The following is a 27,081-nucleotide window of genomic DNA, read 5'->3' as shown; positions in this document are numbered from 1 at the left end:
ATCTTATTTGTGCGTCTCCACTCGGCTGTAAATCCTCCAGGTATTCCGCCATATTCTCTATTAACTCCACTGCAGTCAAGCTTCAACTGCCAATCACAAAACATTACCGAGGGAGAAGAGGGGAATTGAGACAAAGACAAGGGGAGACGAAGACACGGGCTAACAGAAAATGTGATTGAGAAATAGCAGAGAGGCTGAGGAGGAAGGATAATTTCTGCAGTTATACTGGAAACAGGAAATGGACAAAAGGAGGAGAATAAAAGCTAAAGGATTTTTTGGCCAATGAGGCTGAAGGATGGAGGGAAAATAGAAACAATGGGTTGAAAACTCAACATTTTCCATTCCACTTTAGTGATGTGGCGCCTGTTACAATCGAAATTATGTCTAAATTGTCGCAGTCAGCTGGAGAATTTTCATTTCATTAGCATAAACGAACTGTAGTCTTTATAGTAAATGTGATATGAACCATCTTTAAAACTAGCACTTCAATCCCAATGGCGTGCTGCAGTCTCTTTAACAAGATGCTGTGATCAACTGAATGAAAGGCAGCACTGAGGTCCAGCAGACAAGTGCAGAGACAGTCTGAGGCTACGAGAAGATCATTAGCAGCTTAAACAAGCGCTGTTTCTGCACCAAGATGAGCTCTGAATCCTGACTGAAACGTTTCAGACAGACTGTTCCTCTGCAGGTGGTTGAGTAATTGAGTCAGCACCAAACATGAGGTTGGGTTGAGGCCAATAATTTGCTTTTGTAGGATTTCTGCAATTTTTAGATTCAGTAAGTCAAGGACATAAACTGTATTTAAGGGGAGAAAAAAAAAACGATTTAGCCTTGAACTGAAGTGTTAATCAAGGGCAAACTCCCTCCATAAGAGTGCTGAGATAAAGACTAACAGACATGTGGTGCATTCAATAATTAATAGCATCACTACTAATTACTCATTATTAGTAATTAGTAGTCATAGTAGTAACTGCTCATCTGGTCCTTCTGATGTAATTAATCTATTTTATAGGCCAGTAATTATTCTAATTTATAAGCCAGACTGTCTTTATAGGTATTTTTCCATTTAGGAGTAAAACTTGAGCGCACATTTAAACCCAGAATATTTTTCAAGTTGACTGTGATGGTCAATGGTGCCATCTGAAGAGAAGCAGGAAAACTCCCTGGAGAGGGCAACATTTCCTCTGTACGCCTACATACGGATGGAACTGGAAAAGGCCTGGGCCACAATGGATCCCAGGACCTTCTTGCTGTAAGGTGACTTTGCAGTTTTTAGAAAAGAATTAGTACAGAATTAGTACCTAAATGCATTCGCAGCCACCTAAAACATGAGCTAAATTACATATCCGTAGGTGTCTCCTCTACCTTTCAAGGCAACTGAGCCCTTTTTAGCGAGGTATTTCTGCGCACACATTGCAGCAGCGAAGCCGTGAAAACATCTGCCCTCGCCACCACACAAGCACCAAATTTAGGCGACAGATTAGCACCACTGAGAGTGGAAAGGTTTTATTTAAAGTAATGACTTACATGTAAGCAGAGTAAGTGGTCCTCTAGAAAAGCGTCACCTTTCCACCGCATTCAGTTGTTTTAGTTAAGGATGCTTCAGAGCCAAACAACGCCCACATCTCACTCAACACACAATCAGATGTTTTCAGGTAGCGAATGTGTGAAAAACACTCTGTCTGATGTGCTAAGATATAACAGAATGACTGGAACAAATGTAGAAACTCTTGAGAATTCACTCTCTGCTGCTGAAAGTGCTCATGTCGTATGCTATATACATATAAATAGTTTGAAAATACCCCCCTCCCTGGGTAATTCTGGAGTACATTCAGGCTACAGCTTTACATACTTTTCTAACCTAATGCTCTCTGGGATGACTTCAAGTGGCTTCTGAGGGCTTCCCACACTTTATCTACTTTATATTTCAAAATCTATTATTTTTATACACCGGCGAAGAGTCAAGTCTTTTTTTTAACTTTCTTCTTTTTTTCTAACCGCGTGGTGGTTAAAAGTGCACGCAAAGGTTGCTGCTGAGAGCGAGACAGAAAATGGCAGCTGAGTGGCTCCAGAATAAAGCTGTCCGGGAGCCAGAGATGTACAGATGGGGATTTTAGCATAGCAATGCACGATTTAAAACAGATACATGTTAAGACGTTTACGGATAATGCCCAGATAGTATTTTAGGGAATGCAACGACTTATGGTGATTTTAATATCCTGACGTTTCTGTAAATGTTGTGCTGTAGTCAGACTAAAATGGGCTAAAGGGCTGCATCTTCCACCTGGCACGTGACATCCTGGCCGTTGCCAGGGCAACGCTTTGGAAACAGAAAAGATTCTATACCCAGCAAGATCAAGACTCTGAATACTCTCGAACAATCGAGGTCGCCGTGTGGCTGAGGTGTGTGTTGGGGAGCAATTTGTGCGCTGGTGATGCTGCACGGTAACATTTGACCAGGGACCAAAGAAAACCGGCCCTACAATCAACAGGTGACTCTTCAACGCACAATTGAGGTGCCGAACTAAGATGGCACAAATACCACACTCTTAAGACTGAATTGAGACTCACCATCGTCCTGGCAAATTTTTGCACCGTACTTGAAGGTATTATCCAAGGTCTCGGCTACATATACTCATATACTTTCATCGCTTGTTTTGTCTTCAAGGTTAAAAGTAATTTTACAGCAAAAGCCTGAGAGTTTACATGTTTTATAACTGGCCCTCGCTCTGGTTGCTGCACACAATGTGCCTTTAAGAGGTAATTTTGCATCTTTTTCAGAACATAATCGCAGACGGCACTTTTATTCAAGTTTTGAAAAGTCAGTGGTGCCACTCCCTTTGTGGGAGGTTTTATACACACAAAAACGGTGTACAGTGGGACCTCTACTTACGAAATTAATTTGTTCCAGAAGTTGTTTCATAACCTGAAAATTGCGTAAGTAGAGACACGTTTTCCATGTAAATGCCCTAATCCGTTTCAAGCCCCCAAAAATCTTTTTTTTTTTTATAAATCATAAAAATGCATCAAAACATGTAACAAATACATGTTACAATTAGATAATCACACAATAAATGTAGGAATTCAGTGCAAGGCTTCTCCAGGAACAAAATGAACTTTATAACAGGCTAATCTTACATTAGCCGTCATTACTAGCAACGAACGTTAACACTTGTGGAAACACCGCCATCTATGATGCTAGGCGATAGCCAATGGCAGAGCATGTTTGCGTTCGCTAAACTCCACGAGCTGCGAGTAGCAGCGGTAGCGTATTTTTGCCTTTCGTATCCTGAAATTTCTTTTGTAACAAGAGGAAATATTTTCCCGTTTCGTAACCTGAAACTTTTGCATGTAGAGACGTTTGTAATTAGAGGTCCCACTGTACTGTGTTTCAGTTTGTTGCTAGGCAATGATGAAAGAAATAAAACACTGAGATGCACCCCCGTAATTGGATTACAGCCTGCTGTCTTGTGTTCAATGTGTAGTAATTACAGATATTAAAGTCGCCTAACCGGGGGAAATTGGCACCAACCCTAATGTTTTAAGCAGCTGTAAACATATCACGTTTGCTCCTCAATTCATCTGGTCGGATGATGGCAAAAGATATTGCCAGCTTTTCATTTTGAGCTCAATGCAATGAAGTCCGTCATTTCTTTGAGTGTTTGGAATTTAGAAGACCTAAATTCAGAAAGCTAAAAAATAATCTTCATGAAAAAGAATCAAACACTTAATAAATGGAAGCAGAAAATATAACCTCACACATTCAAATGTTACACAGGAGGCTTACAGGTGACTTAAAAGAAACGATTTGCACGCTAGTCGGGCTAAAATGTGACTTAAAGAGTGAATTTAAGCTGCCGCATTTTTCCTCTCAACTGCGATCAATGTTACAAATCAGCCTAACACGCCCAGATGGGATGAGATCTCCGACAAGAAATTCCTGACCCAGCAGGCAAACTGCACGTAAAAAGTGAGAGTGGAGGCTTCAACAGAAGAATGTGAACATCCTGCTGTTGCAGTTGCGTGAGATAAACGTTTTAAAAATATGGTCGGGAGAAAAACCTGAAACCAAGACTTGTTCAAAAATGCTAGCTAGCTCTCTGTTGACTGTAGTCTGCGATGCTACAGGTGAACGACGCTGCTAACAGGCTGAAAAGTGCAAATCTACCATAATGGATATAATAATAACCTCAATTACAGACCTCTAGACGTATACTGGGACTACCACTTGTCCAGTTGAACGGCTTGAGTGAGCTGTGCGTGTCAGCGTATGGAGAAAGTCCAGTCCTGAACCGCTCTCCATCGTCGTTTCCTCTCGTCTTCTATCTCGGATGGGTAAACACAACTGGCACCTTGCAGCACTGCATGGAAATCAGGCAGGGCGCCTACTCGGCCCCGTCTGCAGATTAATCCTTCACAGGTCAAGGTCAGGCACATTACAACAATGTCGGCCTGGTAATAAGCATGCCTGAAGATTTTGCAGGACCTAATTTAATTCTTAGAGCATCATGCGGAGTGGGTGTGGGACGGAGAAGGGGGAGCGAGAGGTTGAGAGTAAGAGACCGAGAGTGGGAGAAGGACAGGAAAGTGAAAGAATCGGATGGCGGGATTGACCGCAGTCCGTGGCAGCAGCATCTGGAGAGCTCCTCCCTGACCGCCTTTGGGACGTTTGGATGTGGCAATCAGCGTCATTGAAAATGAACAAGGCCATTAGAATGGAGGACACAAGCAGCGTCCTCCACATTTGCCTCACCAAAATAAAGCACCAGAGCTCAGTCAATCTTACCTCAGGTAAAACATTTCAGAGGTTTGAGATTTTCTTCTGTTTTAATTGGTTTTAAACAAAGTAAAACACTAGTTTAAGACAGATGAGCCCTCGTATTTGTCATTATTCTCGTGGGACATCTGTGCTGCCTCCTTCCTTGTTGTTCCTTATGAATTGTAATGGCTATATATATATATATAGTTATATATATATATATATAACTATGCAAGAGTTGTTAGCAAATTGTTGGAAATCGAAAATGTCTTCTCACACGTAAAGGGTTCATTTTTATTTTGCCTCCTTTTTTGTCAAGATGTTGGGAAATGGAGCAACTCCACAGACAAGTGAAAGGGCTTTTTTGGATCAAAGAAAAAATGTCCCTTGACACCCATTCATGCTTTTAGACCCTCCCCCATGCAGCGTCCCTGCAAAAACCTGTAATGAAGGAAATTAAACCCACATAATAAAAAGAGGGCAAACATGGAGACTGCATGACAATTCTCTCAGTTTCCTCCCCAAAAAACACATCAATATGAGCTCAGTTTATCTCCTTATGCAGAGAATGTAGTGACTTTTTCACCTGCAGCTGAAGCTATATCTTAATTATCTGAGTTCAGACTGCAGACAGACAATATTTGACCGAGAGAAAGACGTTTCCGCTCCTCTCCTGCTTGTGTAAAAGTAAATCTCCATGCCTCAACTGGCTAAAGCTCATGAAGGTCCAATCTCCCTCTCAGAAGCTGTGTGCAGTCTAGTGTAGAAATACTACCGAATGCTGAAGCTGCTACAGCGTGTTGAAATTGTGGTCAAGAGTCGCCTCGTCCTGTTGTGTTCATGGTTCTTAGGAAAAAATAAAGAAAAAAATAACAAGAAACTTTTAAGACTGTAAGGCCCAGAAGGTCTCTGGTGTGTAGGCTGACATTACTGTCAGGCTGAGAATTAACTAGGTGCATCTGGCCTCAGCACAAACACAGGGACGTGACTTACTTGAAGTCAGGGAAAGGACATGGGTGAGGTCACGTGGTAGCTGTGGATGTTGAGGTCAAGGGTTAAGGGGACCAATAGCAGTTATCAAGACCCAGATATCTCAAAGGTCCTAGAGGATTGGAGGTCCTGAAAGGGCCGTAGATGCAGACAAACATGCCCTGTGCAGGTAAATACTGTGAATGCGATCTACAAAGTTCGACAGGGTCACAAGTGAGTCGCCCCGTGCACAAAGGAAAGCTCTTAGCCATGAAAGCAGCAATATCTGTGACTTTTTCTACCCACCATATTCAGAGCTGAACTCGAGGAAGCACACTGAGGCGAGAGTTAATTTACAGCTGAATAAAGATCTATATTGAGAATAGAAAAATGCTGAAGCGTTCAGGAAACAACTTCCCAAATCTTGTTTTTCTCTTGCATACATTGGCATTGTGTCCAGCTTTTATTGAGGATAACTCCTTGTTGTGCCGGTCTGTAGATGTAGGCGCGTCAGCCTCGCTGGAGGTTTAAAACTCTGCGCCTCGCCATCATTCATTGCGAACTTAAGCCTTTCGGATGAAACACAGAACATCTCCAAGAAGTTTAATTGCTTTTGACTTTCAACACTTAAACTAGCATGACCTGAGTGGCTGAGGATCCAAACAGACAGCTGGGATAGGCTCCAGCAGCCCCCAGACTCTGAGAATTACAGTTAACGGAATAACAAAGAACACTGTCTGGCTGAATCTGACTTCAGGCCTGTGGACGTGCACTGGAATGTGACACAACTATTCTTTATGCGCGCACTAACATACAAGACTGTCTATTTTGAGCTTATGAGGGCTACATGGAAGAATTGAGCTTGTAAACACGACACGCAGGAGCTAGCAACACCAATTAATTAAGTGTGTCATTGGTCTTCCTGCGAAAGTGGCCCCCAAGAGTGTGTGACACCTGTGGTGTATTGTTTTCTGTAGCTGTTCCGTGCGAGAGCTATGGAATGGGTGATAATTGAGAAAAACACGGAATAACTCGGCGGGGGAGGGGAGCGAGACAACCCAACAAATATCCAGCAAGTCCATTCCGGTAATGATGTGTCAGAAAACAGAATGTACTGCTCTGGCGGGGGCCAACAGGTTGTTTCATTTTATGGCCACGCATGCACCGACGTAGCACACATCCATCACGAGGCAATGGGACGTTATGGACCCTGAGAGGAAGCAGCACTGTGGATTACAGGCACACACCAGTGTAATGCATGTGTAAGAAGGCAGCGCACAGCCCACATCATGCGGAGATGCAAACACAACTATGAGGCCGCCTTAATGTATGAAAAACAAATAGCCGAAGCCACAATTCCTACATACGGTGCATTTGTGGATTACTATGACGGTAATAGCCCTCTGAACAACAGTGGGGTAATACACCCACTCACACAGCACTATCAGTGGAATTCACCGCTATGTGCACGAGCTTCTGGGGTAACATTCAGATCATGATTGGTCATTAAAGATGCACACTTCAACTAAGGTTGCTAAATACGGTAGATGTATTTATTCAGGTGCTAAATTTGCATCTGGGATGTTCTTACCTGTAAGAGTTGCGCTTCGTTGCATCACAGAGGCGTTGGTGAGCAGCAAGCGCTGCGGGAAATTCTCGAAACTGCGTGAATCTACCCCCCTAGATGTGAAGTGTTTATGATGCGGCTTAAGCTCTCGGCTAAAATGAGGATTGTTCATTTATTTGGAAATGATCCGTTGTGTCACAGCAACAGCTGCATGAAAAATATAGGAATCTATGCTGTTCACGCTGGGTAACTTATAGATAAAATAATATCCAAAACACTTTTATGCTATTCAAATCAAGTCAGATGACTTGTCTGGGCGATGACTTTAATTTACATGGAAATCAAGACTAGGAATTGGTTAGCAAGAAGTTATTAAACAGAAGTTATTAAAAAGCAACATGTACATCAAATCTGGAACCATTTTATGGCGCTCGACAGTGCTAAAGAAACCCCAAACTTTATTTTAAACAAATGCTGTTGTTGCTTCGAGTCAATTCTTGACTGGTGGCCGTTGGGAAGTTTCTAAACATGTTCCAGCAGATCACATCAGCAGGCTGCTCTTCTCTGCTTCCACAGTTAGACGGAGGGAAACTATATTTTTAACCACCGAAATGGATGTTTTTTCCCCCGATGTGGAAACTGATCCTTTTATGTAAACCCGTTTTGAGAGCTCATTCGGTGCTTCCAACTTGTGAGAGGTGCCTGCAGCCTCAGTAATAGCTTGGCACGTCTTTCTTATGACGCAGAACAGGCGTTATAAAAGCTACTTGATAGGTATGGTAATTGCTGCCAACCCCAAGCCTTGAACACGCCAAGCTTGATTCTTTGGGAAGTGTGGAGATAAATAAGCCTCTTTTAATGAGAATCGAACTCCTGCTGAGATTATACACTCCTGCACCAGTGACACAACTTATCCCCCTGCAGGGATTACACCTCAGTTCTCTAGTTAAACACATCCATTCATCTCCCGAAGTGGTGTTTGAGTGATGGGGGTATCATTGCCTGTGGTACACACAGCGCTTGTCATCACTCTTGTTTTCCATCTTAACAAAGACGGTGGCTGAGTGTTTTGTATAATAGCTAAATGATTAGTGGGTATTTTTGATCCACGCAGTTACACCACTTGCGTATTTATGAACAGATTTATATCTGCCTGGTGACGAATAGAAGATTGCAAAACTAAAGCTGCGTTTCTAACACGGAGTTTACTGCAATGTAGTCGCACACGTTAAGCAGTATAGCCATGTAGCTAGCTAACAAATTCAATCAGAAAAAATGAAAATACAACTTTTACCGTGTCTATTTTGTGGAATTTTGTTTACTTTTTAAGTTGTGTCCCTACCTGGAAGACAGAGACACGGGGAGGTGACTGGAGGGGAGGAAAGAAATAAAGACCCGTGCAAGTGGGAGTGAAGACGGCGCAATGGCGTGGCTGAGTGATGGTGCCTCATCCTTCACCGCGGTGGCGCGAGACTCGGTCAAAGGCTCATCATTCTCGACCACGCGGTCACTCAGCGAGCAGGGGGCTAGTTCTGCTCCCTCAATTAAATGCTGCCCTGCACATAATTAACGACTGTTTTGTCCACAGATCAATACAGAGTCTGTTCATTAAAAGCCCCTTTGCCATCTCAAAGATCCCCTTACTTAGCTCACTGTTGTATGCCGGGAGGTGGTGGAGCCTGGCCCAACTTCCACTCTGGGTTTTTTCTGGAGATCCTTCTTCTTCTTTTTTTTTAAAAGCCAGATAAATAGCCGAAGGACTCAAACAGGGAGAACTTGAATCTTTGAATATAGAAACCACATGAGCGCCACTCGCTCACTTATCGCATGAAGACATACGTCATAATACTAAAACCATTACGGGGCAGAAAACCAGTAGCTGGCTCGACTGTCTAGGAGAATCCACCATTTGATTTATTCTAACTGTTAAAGTGATTAAGTAAACCAAGAAAACAGCAATGTATGGGCAGCTTTCTCAGACGTACAGTAAAGAAAGAGGCCCTAAAGAGGCAGCTCACCTTTACAGTCACACTAACCGCCGTCTTACCTTCAACATCATGTTCACAGATACAGAAACATCCCAACTGTTACTTCTCCAAACAATAACTGACAGAGTGAAGCCAGCAGGAGCTGGATTTAGCGTGGAGATGGACTGGCTGCCAGCTACCTGCTGTAGCTAGCATCCTCGTTTGGATCGCCGGTTGTTTCGGATTGAGTTTTTTTTTTTTTCAGGATAAAAAGACGGGAACAGCCTAATGGCTTGTAATCAGTGCGCGCCATGCTGCTGCCTTCTAAACTCTCCGATCATCTGTGGAATCATCTCTGGAGACGTGTGACGTGCTTTGAAAGTGCTGCGGCCTCCAACTGGCGTGTGTGTCCTGTTGTGTTTACCGCACTAATCAACTGGGCCGTATCATCAGTCTGATCAGCTTGTGTTGACATGTTGCAGAGCAATTAGCAATATAATAATTAAAAAAATCCAGCCTTTATCTATTTATAAATATACAACAGTAACATGAAGGAACTGATGCATTTCAACTAACAGTTGGATCCTGATTATTGACACACTCATACAAAAGGCAATTTTAAATATTGTTCAAATGGACTCAGACAGGTTGATTACTTGGCTAATTACTTTAAAAGAAGGTAATTATATATTGAAATGTTAAAAAGTATCTGTTTAACAAGCCTGTAACCTCATTAACGTGTCAATTTGAGGCTGTTGCCAATGATAACACGTCTTTGTGCCGTGTTTCTCCCTTTGTGCGTGATGCAAATACAAAGAAACAAACAGAAACTTTTGAAAAAGCAATGCGACAACATTCTGCAAACGACAACGCAAAATGAGAAAATCATGAGATAATGAGACGAGCGGTTAAAAAGACAACAAAATCCCGGACAATGCTAGCCAGCGCTAGCTAAAGCGATCCAGCCAACAGCTTCTGTGACAGAAAAACCCCACTGGCAGAGGGAATGACATTAAACTGGCAACATTAATGACCCACGTTTCACAGAATCCCTGAATTTGTTTGTATCAGAGGAACTCATTTTCAGCGGGCCGGCCCAGAATCAGGGCACTGTTGGCCAGCTTCGCTGCGGATGAATTCCCTAGCGTAGCATCTGGCCGTCTCTGGGGAGCACATCAGTCTGATCACTTATCTGCTCATAAGCTGGTGTAAAATTACCCCTTTGAATCTTCTCTACAGTGATTTCTCATTCAGTGCGAGGCAGCTGTGTCCATTCATATACTCTTAATGTATTCCAAACACCACAAACGTCTGCAAACTTCTTTTCTCTTGGTTTCCTAAGAGTGAGAGAGCAGAGCTCTGGATTCTGGGGGGCTCCCTGTACCCTCACAGGTATCAGACTCTTATGAGCGCTGTTGAAACATGTGAGCACCCGCGCACGCGCACAGCCACGGGTAGGTTCTGCATGTTCTTTTTCCCCTAGACTTCATAATTCGACCCTTTCCACTTTTTAGATAGAGAGTGAATCTGAGATTTGGTAAAGCCTCTACCCCCCCCCCCCCCGACAGCCTCACAGAACAGCCATATTTTCATTTGAAGAGGTTAATCCAAATCTTTAGTTGTTAAACCTCTCGGGTGGGAGCAACATGCTTAAAAGACCATTTTCCATCTCGCATCATTTTAATGCCCCGAAGAACAAATAAAACCCCCCCAAAAAAAAAAAAAGGTCCTGGGGTGGAATTTTAATTACTTTGGCACCAACATACAATTAATCCACACAGAGGAGTGGAATGTAAACAAAGACACATTTCACAGTAGCCAAAGGGTGGAATTATAGTACAACACAGCGGCACAATTACAACTACAATAACATGTGTGGCACAAATATAGCTGGGAAAAATAATGTCGGAACTTTGCTCATTGCTGCATTATTGATTATGCATCTGTAAAGACAATTAGCAAATGCAGTGATAAAAGGATGGCACTGTGCTTTACTGGGGTTATATGGGTGTAATCAAAGCGTGTGTGTGTGTGTGTGTGTGTGTGTGTGTGTGTGTGTGTTGAGCAGTGGGACTTACAAAGAATAATACCCTATCCTGGCTTGGCAGCACTGACACACTTTTCTCTCATCTCTCCTTGTTTGAACCACATATTTGCTATATGGTTCAGAACAGGAAAAACACTCAAACATCCTCCTTTTGATGTTTTTTCCCAGTGTGTACATGTTTTTTTGGAAACAATCATTTATAGTTGATTTTGCTACATTGATGCTGTTATTGGAACACATGGCATTTTGTTGGGGTGAGATATTCCATCAAACGCTCGCCAACACATTTCTCATCTCTGAATCTTACCTTTTCAAATCAAACATGTAACCTCCAACTACAAGTCGGATATTACACGTTACGTCATATTTTACACGGAACTCTGGAAGCCGCCCGCTTGTGTCGTCCTGGTTTAACTTGAGTGTCTGCGAAGGACTAATGGACAGCTGCCCAACAAAAATGGCATTAAAGCATCTCAATCCCTTGTCGCTGTCTGCAACATAGGTCGCTAATCCCTTATCCGAGTTCTTAGCAGGGACACGAACTGCACCGCCAACTCAAACCATGTTTTTATTTCTGTCAAATGCATGTTTGTCATCATCATTTCCACCCTCTAAAGGGGACACTACTGTTTAATGGTAGCCTATAGAGCCCCAGGCTGTATTTACACACACAGGACCAGAGCAGTGTCAGGTACAGGTGCTGCTTGGACCGCTGGCTGGTCAGTGCAGTTTGTGTTTTTAATCATCATCATGATGAGCTGCAAAGGCCCTTACACACATGATGTAGCCAGCTGGCCTTTTGGAGCAAATTGGCTGAGTGTGTTTTATGCTGCTCATATCAAATGCCCATCTGGCTCATCCTATCCGTCACCGGCGTCTTCTTCCGAATCACTGCACGTAAAAAAAAGATATGCAAGTAATTAAATCCAACGACGGGCAACATGGGCCGTAAAAGTAGTCTCTAATGGATGCAAATATGTAAAATTTTGGTGACTATGTTAAACGTCTCCATTATTTCAGGAGGGTTTGTAGACACCAAGCGCTTGGTGGTTCCTTCCTGGTACCTTCATGTGCATCCCAAAGCAAATTCTCTTGAATGATGGTGACAAATTAACAGTTGGCTGAAGTTGGGCAGGACAATTACCCATCGGACACATGCAGCCGCAGCAGCGGATGAGCGCCCAGTAAAATGTCCCTACTTCACAAATAATGCCCCAATTTGCTAGTAGAATGAGCACAGGCACACACACACACACACACACACACACACACACACAAGAACACACACACACACACACACACACGCACACACACACACACACACACACACACACACACACACACACACACCAACCTGAGCAGCAGGAAAAGATCAGGCCAGGATGTATCAGATTATTCCATGCAAAACATTCAATTACATCCGATGGTGGCTGCTGTAAACAGAATCAAAACAGGCGTAATCTTAGAGATTGGATGCGTCAGTCATATATTAACCCTGTATGCCAGGACCTGACACGCACGCGTGCACGCACACATGGACCGACATGTCAGGACTCTGAGCTGACTCAGCAGATCTGGGATTTCTCCACGGCATCAGGGACTTACATGAGGACAGAATGCAGAATGAATCATGTGGGGACTGGAAATGCTCTCTCGCTTCCATCTGTCTCCATTTAATCTCTTCAGCTTTAGCTAACTGACACATTTTATTATGGTAATCAAGTGCTGATTACCTCAAAGCATACTACAGCTGACGTGTTGTACAGACAAACATAGCGTGATTGTAGATCTGTGATTTTGACCGTTGTAACCTTCTTCTTTTTACTGGGATCAGTTCTTTTTGAAGACAACAGTTACAAAGCTGCGTCTCTCATCTCAGTCACCATTTGTAAAAGAGGACCTATTTGGAGACATTGTGATCCTCCATTGTGATGGTGTTAAAACTCTTTATTACCTGATAGCACGCAGGCGGGCGCAACCCACCGACCTTCAGCCAGATGACCTGCTCTTCACAGGATTGCTGTGAGGTCACGCAGGTTTCTTGTTAACACTTGTTAGCCTCGTGGCTCTGGGGCTCCTCCTAGACTCCTGAAAAAGCAAATAAATCCAAATAAATAAAGCGGAAGATGCGAAGGGCAACTCCATTGTTCCTTTCCTTCTTTTCTCACATTGGAATCTTAAAGTGGCCCGCTATAGTTCTAGTTCTAATTTAAAGGTTATGAGGCGCATGAAGCTAACGAGTAGAGGAAGGAAAAAAAGGGCAGAAGCAATTTACTAATGGAGCGTTGAGGGGGGTCAGAATGTGTGGACAGAGCTCAGTAAAAGATGAAAGATGAGTTGCACAATTAAGCTTGGTCTGTCTGGAATGTGTCTATATATATATATATTTATTTTTTTATTTTTTTACTTTTCTTTTGATGGGACTATAATGCCATCATAAAGGCAAGTAGGAAAAGCAATAGAGAGTGGATGTGGAGAGGGCTGGAGGAGAGAGGGCACTTTATTTGCCCAGGAGATAATTCAATAGCCTGCAATCTTCATTTAATTACTTGCATTACACCTCAAAACCACCTCTTCCAGCAAGCAGCAGTCCCCGGAGATTCCAGTGCGGCTACTTAACAATGTTAATCACAGCGAGAGTCGCGTCGAATCACGCACACCTTGTCCTGAAGATGACCTCGCCAGAGACAGACCTCCTAAACCTGAAACCATCTCCAGCTTACAAGTGGAATTACAGCTCTTAATGCGGTGACTTGTTTGTCACAGTTCCCATTGAATGGAAGGAAATTAAGGTTCAGATTCCAGTCGGTCATCTGAGTCGCTGGAGTCCAAACATACCTTTTTTATATCCATTTTCACCACATTTCTATGGTTCTGACGTGATGAGTAGCTCCAACTTGGCACATTATGACACGTTTAGATGTATAGTGCTCTGAACACATTAACTTCACTTCTGATGTATGTGTACAATAACTGTTTCAGTAAAATATGTCACCGTGTTATGGACAATGCTCCATATGGTACATTAAAATGCTGTAGCCTGGCAACAAGAGCAGAAATAATAATCAGTTATGATTAAGGCTGCAGCAGAAATATACAGACGCGAGCACCAAAGTCCGATAATGCCATTTCATGTGATGAGGGTGATATTACACGCCTGGCAAGGCGGCCCTGTTGCCTGGCATTGTGGGTAATTTCTGATTGGCCACGCTCAACGGGGATTTGATGAGAATGTCTGTAACTTTTAGAAATGTATTTTCACTTTCTTTTTTAAATGAAGCGACATTTTCTTACATTAATTTAAGCTAACGATATACGTCACAATAGTTAATTTTAACTTCGCCAGACCTCAACTATATATAAAGAAATAGGAATTTATGGAACACAATGTTAAGTTCTCACTAATCGTGACAAATCCACAGTCATCTTGAGATTAATTGCAATTTTTCTAAATCAGTTTTATTTTAACTTTATTTGTGGAGAAACATGCACTCTAACATGTCTTGGAGGGCGCTGCTGAGAAAATATTTGGATTTTTGCTTCGTCCCAAACTAATGCAAATTGTTCTTTTAATTGATTCTAGCAGGTATAAATGAGGAAATATGCACTAGTCTTTTATGGTCAGCGAGCATGCAGCCAGGATTAAAATACTAAGAGACGGGACATTGTGTGGCACTGTGATAACATCCTCAGCAGAACCCAGACAGCAGTAGGGTCTTTTGATACAAATAACTTTTATAGAGATTATAAAAATGAACTGACAGCTTTCGTATAGAAAGCCTTCTGCACAGCAGGAAGGGGTCGTGGGTTAACTGGATCAGTCTGCGTGAGCTTCAAGGGCGCTGAGAGCGGGATGCTGAATGCTGAATGCTGTGCACTCGATCCAGCTGTGACACAGCGCTTTTGATCATTCACACTTCCCTCTTGGACCTCAGCTCCATCCCAGAAACTGTTCCTGTCATGTTCGCTGTCAGTGCGACTCCCTGACTGAAGTTGGCGGCGCCAATAAAAGAGGAGACGTCGACACATGGAGGCGAAAACCTGAAAAAGCAACAAACGCGTCGCTCTACGTGCACCCTTCCTCTGGATCTTTCACTTTCAGCAAATTAATCACCAAAGTATGTGACGCAATCCTCTGAGCCCCCACCACACAAATCCCATGAAACCTCTCCACCTCCCAGTGTGTAAATGTTTTTTTGCTCCGTGCTCTGACTCTCAGCCGGTTTCCTACCAGTCCCCAGGAGGCTGGAATCTATTTATACAGATCCTAAAACGTACCCCCCCCACCCATTCCATCCCCAACTCCCCACAGCTGCAGCTTTGTGTGACAATGCTGTGACAATGCTGACAAACATCCGCATGACGGGCCCGATCTAATCTTTTAATCGCTCCGGTAGCTCGGTGTCTCTGGGTGAGCGCCGCCTGGACGGGCTCCACACACGGCGTGATCCCGAACACACGAGAGACGTAAACACGCGCAAAAGCGTCCACCCCCCCACCCGCAGGAGCCTCTTGTATCTGTGGGTATTAACAGATCAGCGCAGAGCAGCAGTCACCCTGCTTAAAAGTCTTTTCCTGAGGTGGTGCTTCAGAAGCCTGCTGCAGAGGAGGATAAACGCACAGCAATCCCTCAGGCCCACCACCTCCTCAGCTCCACTCCACTCTCTTTTCGCCGGCCTCCCTCCTTCACCGCCATGACTTACTTCTACCCATCTTTTCTCCCCCATCCCTCATCATTGGATGCCTCCTTATTTTCTGCAGCATCTCTCCTTCCTTGTCCTATTAGCAGTTCCCTCCTTCTCTCCGGACCTTTGCATAATTCTTTTGACGCGCTCGCTCGCACTCCTTTGCCATTTTTGTACCCTCTTGGCTCACTGCTCAAACAAAACTCAATAATAATAAGTGAACGGTTCAGCATTACTCGGTTTTTTTTGTCTTCTAAACATGTCGGTCCGTGACAGCTTCTTTTGGTCCCTTGTGTCTCATTGTGACAATTTGTGCACATAAATCATTCATATCTGTCAGGCAGGAAATGAAAATAAGCTGAGACGATCAAGACTGGCGGCCACGTGGCGGCCTTAATGAACAGAGACTCAAATGTGCCTCTTTATGCGACTCAGTGACTCATTTTTGTGACTTGGGGTCCTGAGAGGCTCGGAAATCACGATTCCTCATCTGCCAAATTCTTACTCAGCAGGGACGCTGGCTCATGGGATGATTCCATTACTCACCTCTGAGATGCTTTGCTTGTATGACTTTCATTTCTTAGGGTAAAAAACAAACATTTTCTCAAAGAATGAATGTAGGTTCACCTCTGCCCCCCTTTTATTCTGCTGTTAAAAGACCTTATTAATCTGATTATCTTATTGCTCCATACAAAGGTTAACATCATCCAGTGAGTAAGGTTTAAATATACACTCTACCGCCTTAACTGCAAGACTCTAACACAGATACCACCTTTAATCCACAGCACCAAACTGTCTTCTCCAAATGGCTCGAGTGATCTTACTGCAAATGCTGAATTATTGCAAAGAACAGAAACATAAAAGACGGCATGCATTGTTGCTCTCGTATCGACGCACACCAGCCTTGCTTGTACAGAAAGGCAAGCTACAGTTCAATCAGAATTTTACACATTTTTACACTTTCATGCCTTGAAAAACAGATTTAAGAATAGATCAAAAGACAGAAAGAATCCATGTTAAGTTATTTACCTTAGCAAAAATAGTGGGAAAAACTAGAAGCATCCTTCTGGCATCCTTCCATTCTAGTAAAATAATAATAATCCAGCGACCTTGCTTCTGATTACCATTGTGCTGCTTTAAAAAAAAAACATTGGTTATGAGTGTTTTCGTTTGGATTATGGAAATCTACAGTTTTCACTTCTTCTCACTATTTTATTGTCGGTCGGTCCCCAGGACTAGCCCGGAGGTTCCCCAATCCAAAGATGGACTCAATGTGCCACCACGATATGCAGACAGAAAGTGTTCATTACGCGCCGCTTTAACTGACGGAACAAACAACAATCCACCTGAAGCATTCATACATTTATTTGGGATAAACCGGAGCCATAAATCTTTCCTCTGTCCCAGTGAGACGCCACCAACAGCGGGAAGATGAGCTGGGGGGCAGAGCGTTGCTGTTTGGGTCCACGGAAGTGAGAGTTAAATCAAGTGACACGGAAACGCGTCTTTTCATTTGAACAGACAGAATGACGGACGGATGTGCAGGCAGACTGACGGGCAGACCAGGGAGGGGTAAAGTAGGCTGAAGCCAAATTAAGCTGATCAGAGCTCACTGTGAGTTAATCGAGTTATGTGGATAAAGAAGATCCCTGTGGCAAAAAACACGGCAAGTTGTGACTCAGTGTGCGTGCATCTGTGTGTGTGTGTGTGTGGGGGGGGGGGGCTGTCTCCCAGACTGCCCTCTTTTCTGTCTGTTTACCATATTTAAACACACCCGCAGACTTATGAGCTTAGAAATCTTTCTGAACAACTGAAGTGGGCCGTCGATTCAAATGTAGATTTAACCAACTGACAGGAGGCCATTCGCTGATGGAGACGCTCACTTCAAAGGGAAATTTGAAAGCAGAACCAATACGGGAGTCAATCGGCCACCTTTTCCCCTCATCACAGCGGAAGAATGAATGATTGCTGGGCAGTTGTGCAGTGCCAGAAACCAATGCACCTTTTTGAAATCCAGCCTCAAAGAAAGAACTGAAAAATAATAATGAAAAAGAAAAAAAAAACAAGAAAGAGAATGGGGGAAAAAAACAGGTGGGACTGAAGTTGGAGGGCCAAGAGATTCAAAATTGAAATAAGACTTAACTTCTACCAACTTTCTAAAATGCTTTAAGACAAACTTCAACATGAAGGAAAATGAAAAGGCATTATTTACTATAAAGGAAACAACACAGGAGAGCTCGGCAGCCAAGACGGCAGAGAGAAAAGGGATGATTCCCTTTCTTGGGTGACACGCGGCTTCCCCGCACAGAGCAGAGAAATAAAACATGGACGGAGGGCCACAGCAGTAGCTTGGCTCCAGAAAGAATATGCCTTTAAATTAAGATGACACGATCAAGGAAATGAAAAGGTTCCTTCAGAGGCCCTGAGTTATTCTTATCTGTGTGTGCATCACGTAGAGGTGAAAGCCTGTTACTTGGTTCTGAGACAATAAGGGGGAAGACGGGACACGCTGACACGTAAATCTCGTGGAGATTTGCTCATGAGGCGAGCCTTAGGAAGTGAGACGGAAGGGTGCCGCTGCAGCAAGGCATCGCAGCACGTGCACGCGCAACGCAGCGGCGGCGGTGGCGGCGGCGGCGGATCCATTAAGGCAGTTAAACGATATCCACACTCCTGTTCTGGGCTTCAGCTGTTGCCCCTAGCAGCAGCTTCAGGAAACTAAGGAGAGAAAGCACTTCCTTTTGGACTCAGCTATGATTTTGTCTCACGTCAGTGTTAATACAGCTGCTTGTTTAAAGTAACTCTGCCAAAAATAAAGAAAAAACCTGAATTTTCTCTTTAAAAAATTCGTGTAAAAGTTTTGTGACCCTTTTATCCTTCACAGTGAGACGAGCCATAACTTGCTTTTTCTCTGGACTTTCATAAAAAGTAGAATCCACTTGTAAGTTTGATTACAGCTCTGCTGGAGGCTGAGCTGGATGAGGAAAAAACCAGGAGAATAATGAGAAATCAAGATAATAACTCCACATCTCCATCGATGATCTTTACTTTTTCACTCCACTTCTGACATCCACAGTTCTTTGTTGAAGCTCCTCCTGCCTCTGGACATGACTCTGGGACAATAAGCCTCTCAAAGTCTCTACTGCTCACATTCAGGGAACAATTACATGTTCAGAACAAAAAGAACAAATCTGTTAAACCACAGTTCTGAAGTTGACCTTGAAAAAAGTTGGCAGACGAATTATTAGTGACAAAGAAGCCATTTTCCTCAGGACTCATGATCCATCACGCGTTCCCTGCCTGCTATAAAACCACAATTTTTACAGTAAGATGAGGGACTAGGATTGTTGCATTTCATGACTTAAACGGTCATCCAAAGCCTAACTACCCATCACCACATACGCGCCAATGTATTAACTTCATGATCCTGGTTAATATTTATGCTGAACTCGACTTATGAGTAGTTTGAAAGAGGCATCGCTGCAGAGAGCCTGATATGGCCAAGCCATAGATTCTCAAACCCTGCATTCATTTTGTTCACTGGTTTTGCTGACTGGGTGAAAATATTAAGAATAGTTCTGGTGGTTATAATTGTATGTGTTTCCCCTAGAAAAGCCTACTTTTCATTTGAGGCCTTCACATGTATCGAGTGTCTTTAGTGAAAATTTGACACAAATCCATTTTTTTCAGTCTTTCAAGGCCAGTTATAGAGTCCGGTGGATTACGACAGATGCTTCGGGCTCTCTGAATTGCCCTTGTGGGATCCATAATTCAGACTTTTAGGCAGAATGTGAAGTCAATGTCAGAAGAGCCATGATCAGCGGTTGCCATACATCTTTGTGAGTTATGAAAATGTGTCCACGACTCCTTTGTACAGCCTTGAATCTAAAATCCACAAGGACCTATTAAAACGTCAAACTCTACTGTATTAAGCAGATTTTCCAACCAACTTGCATATACGGTGTGATAACAATCAAAACAGTTTCGTTTTGTAAAATCTATTTTATCCATCCACAGAAACTGTACGCTGCTAGTTCTTCCTGATTCCTCCTCAGCTCTGTTCATAATTATTTATGTATAGATTGATTTTTTTGCCCCACATCCATTGTGTTAAACCTCATTAAACAGTTAATTCTCAAATATGAAACACATCTCTCAAGGTCACTTACATGATAAAATAAGCAGTAGGATATAAAGTGAGCTGTGTTGTGTTTTCAGGCCCAGATGGAAGCTGGTGGCACTTTCAAAGCGACTATTGTGTTGAGGTTCTGGATTTTGCTCAGATCGTGTGTAAAACAATCGTGCTGCTTTTTTTAAATTTCTTTAAAGGGGAAATGCTGGAGAGTGTGCGCTGATGGGAAAACAAGTTCGGTTCAACCGAGAGGTTAAAGTTTGGAGGGGAGCTAAAGAAAAAAAAAATCCTCTTGAAAGCTTTTGTCTAACGGTGCCTGTCAAACACGGCAGAAATATGTTTCCGCGCTGATTTTCCGAAGGCTTCCTTTTCTCACCACTTTGACTCTCTGCCGCCGTAGCTGTCCTGTCTATCTCGGGCCTCCCAAAGGGAGGAGTGCATGAGCCCACAAACTGCTTTACAAAACTGTGGAACGACAACAGGCCTGTTAAAACCATTTGGCTCCCAAACACACAGCCCATCGATTTTATTGATTGCCTATTTTGCTGGGAAACCTCGTAACCCAGGAAGGAAGAGGATTTGCCATAATGGTCAGCAAAGTCATTTTAATTAGATATGCGGCTCTATCACGCGCTCTGTCACGCGAGCATTCACCAGGGTGACTCTGAACAAACTCCCCTTTCACGTCAGGTGCTGGTGGAGAGAGAAGCCTTTACACGCCTCATCTCATCATTCATCATTCATCGGACTTTTGCCTGATGGTCTAAGATCAAGCAGAGGCCGTGACCTTGTGAAATAAGGTCGCGCTAGCGAGAGAGGGTTGCCTGTTAGCCAGCAACGTTAGCCAGCAGCTCAGACAACGGCAGTTTACAAGCAGACATGTCAATCAAAAACCTGCTTTTCAGTCTCTAGAGGACTGAGTCGCATGATGCTCTAAATGAAAGTGAGAGGTAAAAATTTGGTGGCGTGGTCTCTGTGGATACTAATGGTGTGCCTAACATGATATACTATACTTTTACTTTGGTAATAACCTTCACGGCTGCTCAGATCCAATTTACTCCACTCTAATGTGCATCGAATGGTATTTGATCACAACCGTGTGCTACAAATAGAGTAGAACAAGTAGAACATTTAATTTAAAAATGCTATGCTACGATATGAATTTCAGGCGTAGCAGCCGATCAAACTGCTTCCAGCGGATCTCGAGAAACATTTTTCATATGACCAACCGACAGAAAATCTATGTATAAAATTGAAAAAGGGTCAACGTGGAAAAGGAGGTCAGTGTACAGAACTGAGACATCGCTTGATTTTAAGGGGCGTGTCGAAAAATTACAATTCTGATTAAACAACATCACCTGTAGTTACAGTGATTCTGCCTACATGATGAGATGGAAAAACCAAATCTTGACAGAAGAAAAAAAGAACCCATGACATAAATAGTACTTTGAGTGGCCCTCCCTGAAAGCATTTTTCGGCCTGTTCTAATGGATCCATTGTTTGGCTGGAAAACCAGCAAGTGGCCCAGTTCCTGTGAAGAAGATGATGGGCTGGACGTCTTTTCCACTTGGACTGTGCACCGTTTCTTGCTATTGGAGAGACTCAATGACGTCTATTTGATGGAACAACTGGACAACTTCAGGCAGTCAGCAACAGCAGAACAGTCAACCTGACCTGGCCCCTAATCTAAAACTCTGATCAGACCTTTCACCTTTCCTGCTGAGATCTACGGAATATGGGGTGCAAACCTATACTGTCATGTTCGAAGCAGTTGGTGATATCCTCAGCATGTTTTTGTCCAACAGCGCACCAGCCAAGAGAAGCTGGGAACATAGCCGGGAGCCTGTGGAAGGCTGGGACCAAAGAAGCATCAAAAGCAAAAGAGGAGGGGCCACCATGGAAAGATGAGCCTTCTGGGCGGCACATCGGACCGGGGATTGCAAGCCAAGGAAGGATGCAGTTTCCATCGACATAACAATCCAATGAGAAACAAGATGGTTTCTTCCCTCCAACACAATTGTCAAGAGAGCAAGAAAAAAAAATTGAGGTCAAGATTTGCCTTAATTCTGCTGCGTTGCACTCTTTAGTAGACATGATAGAAAATCTCCAGAGATAAAGTGCGAAGACATGCTGCTATGCAACACAACCAGTTGCTAAGATGGAGAATTTGACTTTCAAATAGAATAGTGGGGCTTTGTTGAAAGATGACCTGGACACTGCGTGTTGACTGTTTGCTTCTCTGCTGTCCCAAGAGAGGTGCTTGCTGCTTCAAGAGCGTGCTTACCCTTTAACCTGGCTGTCAACCATTTTCAGTGGTCAGTTAACAGGCTGGATGTGCACCAACATCGGCCATGATCACGCCAACGTATGTGGGATGGACAAAATTCCCAGACTTACTTGTGTCTTGAGAATATCTTTTTTTTTCTTCAGATGAGAGAAATGACATTTTCTTTCCTCATTTCATATCAACAACAAAAAGGCTTTAAATTCAATCTTCAATTTTTTTCTATGCTTCAGTGTACACACCTCTATATGTATAAGTGTCAAAGTAGAGATGTTAGTGGCTGCTCTGTCGCAGCAAGTGTGTGTGTGAGTGTGTGCGTGCCTGTCTACACATTCCGCTCGATGTTATTTGAACTCTCTGGCTCTCAAACATTCAATCATAGGGAGAAAATTGAATGTTCTTTATCTTCCACAGCAGTTTATATTGGAAGACACCACCAACTTTATCATGTCTGCTCATCTACCTTTACCCTTCACTTCTGATGCCTCTGACATGTGCAATCGTAAGTGTATTTCATAATGACAGCAGAGGGAAGAACAGGTTGGATGGTGGTGGTGGCAACTGTCAATATGTAGTCTCACTACATTTATTACTATCATATTAAGCAAAATAATCATCATGACATAAAGATATTCTGATTCTATTATAGCATCAAGACCCACAAGAATAAGGGCCAGACTTTGTATTACTCGTTTTTCTAACTCAGTATTTCCAGCTGGGTTGGAAAGAGGGATTTGCAGAATTAGGGATAACAGCAGGAGCAGGGCAGCGGGTGGTACCACAGCATCATGGTAACTTTGAGTTTCGTGCACAATTTCTTTTGGGGGGAGTCTGCGTGTCCTCCCAGCGTCTGTGTGGTTGCAAAGAGTTTCGGGATTTTATATACTTTTCTTGAATCTTTTCCACCGTTCAGAAACAGGCAGATTTGTTTCACTCAAAAACTCAAAGGCCCTAGGGGTGTGTGTGTGTGTGTGTGTGTGTGTGTGTGTGTGTGTCCTGTCCATGGGTGTGTTCCTTCACCTGTACCTACTGGAACAGACTGCATACCCTTTATAGAATCGAACTTTTTGCTATTTGCAGAAGCAGAGCTTCCTCGTTGCCCCTCTTCTGTAAAGACCTCCACGAACCCGGTGTGCCAATGTTTTATCCAGAATTATTCACCCCAAACTGAGCTCCAGGACCACCACTGCAGCCCTTCCTGTTACTCTCCCACTCTTACAAATGTGACCTCCCCCAATGTTCCTCAACTCAACCCCCCCCCCCCCCCCCCCCATTGTTTACAAAATCTGAAAAATTGAACTGCAGCTTGGCGATCTAACACGCTCCCTTGTATTGACAAAATTTATTATTTTTGGTGAGGGAGAGAAACAAACAGCAATTAATTGGGATTGTGCCACTAATTCCTATGGAAACAAATTGAGTAAATATCAGATAATTGCATGTGTGAGCAAATGTTTGTTGACAAGGTTTGCTTTAAGAATATGTAAAGCAGCACCAGCAACATTACTTCACCCTTGAAGACAAGGCACGCCAACAGAAATATGAATATAGATATTAAAGAGTTTTGAGCAGTTATATTTCGAGGGACACACAACGTCAGCGTGGATTGGTTTGCTTTACTCTGGTCCTGGAATCAAGGCTAAAAACTGGATTATTTTACTGAACATCTGACTTGCCTAAATCCATAAACGATGTGACTCATTATGATCTATATCTTTTGCTCGCGAGCTCAAAATGAATGTGCAACACTTTCACCCACTTGGAAATCACCAGAGGACAAGGCACCAAAGGTCAAGCGTTCATCAATGTTTCCAACACTGCTGGGTATTAGGGGTCATTTGTGGAGAGAATCAAACAGAAAAAAACAAAAGCCTTTAAACTTTATGCAAATTAGTCAGAATAGAACAGCTCAATGTGGGGTTATCAGAAGTGTTAGGAAACATGAAACACGATGTTTATGAGCACTTAAGTGGGCACTTTGTTCAAGACTGTATGGACGGCCATTGTCAGCATGTCGCCATAAGGTGGATTATCATGTTTGGTGATTAAGGTCTTTGTGGATAGGTGGTTCAGAAACAGACAGTTTTACCAACACTTGTATACAGGGAGCAGACCCCCCCCCCCCACACACACACACACAGTTGCACGCTCTCCAACCTTTAAGCCTGGCATAGAGAGTTTAAAAACTGTGCAGAAACATTCTGGAGTAGCTCAATTAATGCCCTTTCTTGCACAGTGGTTTGTCAAATGCATGAGTCTGAGTCTTGGTAACAGGAAGAGGCTCAGAAGGAAAGGCTCTAAAAAACATGATTACAAGATGAGAAAAAAGAAGAAGCCACAAGTAAAGCCAGAGGAGCTCAAATATGCCCACATGCAAGAGAATTTGCAAATATTCTGCTTTTGTTGCAATCTGTCCATGTAATCAACCACCATGTAATTATCAAGACGGGGAGACCAGATTGACTCACTTTGTCTTTGACCATTTTGCACAATCAAAGAAACAAAAATGGTGGAGTTTGCAGAGAGAACGGGAAGCAAAAACCCCTGGGAAGAGTCACGTTAAAAGAGATAAACGCGCCAGAGCGCAGACCTGACATCTCTGTTGATAATTGTGATGGACTTTGGGGGCTCTTTGTCCAAGGGAAATGAATTGTGTGCGATGTGCCACCAAAGTAAAACAATAGCTGGTTTCATTTGTTTCTGTTACCCAAACAGGCAATAAATAACACTGATTAAAATGTGCCGTGGTCACGCTTCCCCCCGATTTCTCTTTTCATTATTCAATGAAAAGCAGACATGCACAAACAAAGCAGTAATGACCTGCTACGCTGGAGCAGAAGTTATCAAGGGAAAATTAATCTGAAGGCCATTTACTGGAGTTTTTCTCACCCTGGAAACAACCAAATTCGCAGTAAGCGACCTCCGTCCTGATAAACAGTCTGATTTAATTTTATGAATTTATTAAACTCAATTTACATGAGAACTGAGGATAATACGTTTTTGCCAGTGTGCACGAACAGGTTTAATGAGATGGGGGAAGGTTAAAGGAACAATGGCGGTGGCACGACGACTCTGTTCTAATCGTGCTGACAATGAAGCGTTTTTCAGGCTTTCTGTGATTTTAACTTGTCATTATCCCACAAAGCTCAGCTCTGCTCTGTGCATCAGTCCCTTGTTGGGCATTTAGCACTTGGCTTCGATAATGTGCCGCCTTCTGGTTTGGGGACTGAATGGAGCCTAACCACCGCGTCTCCTGCATAGCAATGATACGGAGGGAACACCGGCGATGCCTGGCTGATTTCCCTCACATCATTTTTACTGTGGACTCTTCTTTACGGAGAACGGCTGGCAACAGTTTTACGAGGAAACAAAAACAAAACAAAACAAACAGGGAAAAAAAACGTTCAGTATGGTGTGGCAGAGAAACAACGTGTGGGAATCAGATCCTGTTGGCCAGCAGCAGGATTTACTTATGCATGATAGCACAGCCATTACTTGTCTAATAAACCATGGGAACAAGATAATTCTGATTCTAGATTGTGAGCTGCAGTTTGGGAGGGAGATGACACTGATTAAATATAATACCCTAAAGCAGCAATGTGGCTCTATTACTGGGGGAAAAACTGCTTTCATCTATGATACTTATACTTGGCTCTGATACCAACAATCCTCTCTGATGTGTATATGTTTAATTGATTGACTTAAATTGGTGCACTACTTTGTTTTTCATTAAATATCCCCTTAACCCACTGGAATCGAGCCGCAGGCAGCAGCAGGATTCTTCTTCAAGTCCTGCTTGTGGATCAAAAATTGAAAAGTGGTCTGCTGTCAAGGAGGAACTCCAACACCTCTCTCTTATGTTCATGTGCAGATTTTAGTACATATATATTGTATGTAACAATCTGCGAGACAATGGTAATTTCCCCTATGTTGCATTATTAAAGTAGGCTGCTTTGTCTCCCTCTGCTTCTGGTCACTGTGAAGCATCTATATTGTTGTGTTTAAGGGTCAATTTATGATTGAATAAAAAGGAAAAAAACAAAGTCCTACTGTTGCTTTTGATTTGTGTGTTCGCACAGGTTAACCTGTTTAAAAAAGGTCATGGATGAGCAGGGAGGGGGTGGAGCCACAGGCTGATAAAGATGGGAGCAGTCTTCATCCCGCCACTTGGAAAAGGTCCCGTGTTGTCAAGGTGGAAACATCACTCCTCTTTTTCAGCACTGCTCCACAGTCAGCTGCAGAAGCTCTGCATTCAAACATGGAGCCTATTTGCATTCAGGAGCAGAGAGTCAGAAGGATTATATCCAGGATCAAGATGTTTATGTTTACACATGCAGGTCTTCCAGAGATTTATGATCATCGGACACAAACACAACAATCCCAGGCCTGAGTACCCAGGCCAGAGCACCCAGCAGCCCGGGACAAACACTGGGGGAGATGCAAATGCTCCGGGTCAGCAGTTAATGCCAAAATCTACACCAAACATGTTAATCGGAAACACTATTACCAGAAACAGAAACATTATTACCAGAAACAGAAACGTTATTATCTACTTATACCAACCCAGGAAAGTTCATGAAAAACGTAGTTTCATTACTGGCGTGTAGGCAGGTAGAAATAAAACATATTCCAAGTATTGATTAGACAATTGTGTTACTACTCAGTAGATAA

General features: G+C 43.1%; 1 protein-coding gene across 4 annotated transcripts in view; it reads right to left on the bottom strand.

Moving 5' to 3' along the window:
• The window catches only part of cdh22 (cadherin 22), a 140,438-nt gene that overhangs the window by 68,606 nt on the left and 44,751 nt on the right, over positions 1–27,081 (bottom strand). For 2 of the 4 annotated variants that reach the window (XR_003886063.1, XM_029826994.1), the window contains one exon: positions 13,264–13,397. The exons of 1 other annotated variant lie outside the window; for it this stretch is intronic. The gene's annotated coding sequence lies outside the window, so the exon portion shown is untranslated. Of the gene's footprint in view, positions 1–12,663; positions 12,743–13,263; positions 13,398–27,081 lie in introns of all 4 variants that reach the window. One more of the 4 variants, XM_029826995.1, reaches the window with a different exon arrangement.

The sequence above is a fragment of the Takifugu rubripes genome, chromosome 19, assembly GCF_901000725.2.
Source record: "Takifugu rubripes chromosome 19, fTakRub1.2, whole genome shotgun sequence".
Classification (NCBI taxonomy): Eukaryota; Metazoa; Chordata; class Actinopteri; order Tetraodontiformes; family Tetraodontidae; genus Takifugu; species Takifugu rubripes.
Note: the sequence above shows the minus strand (reverse complement) of the source record. Positions and strands in the feature narration are given on the sequence as shown.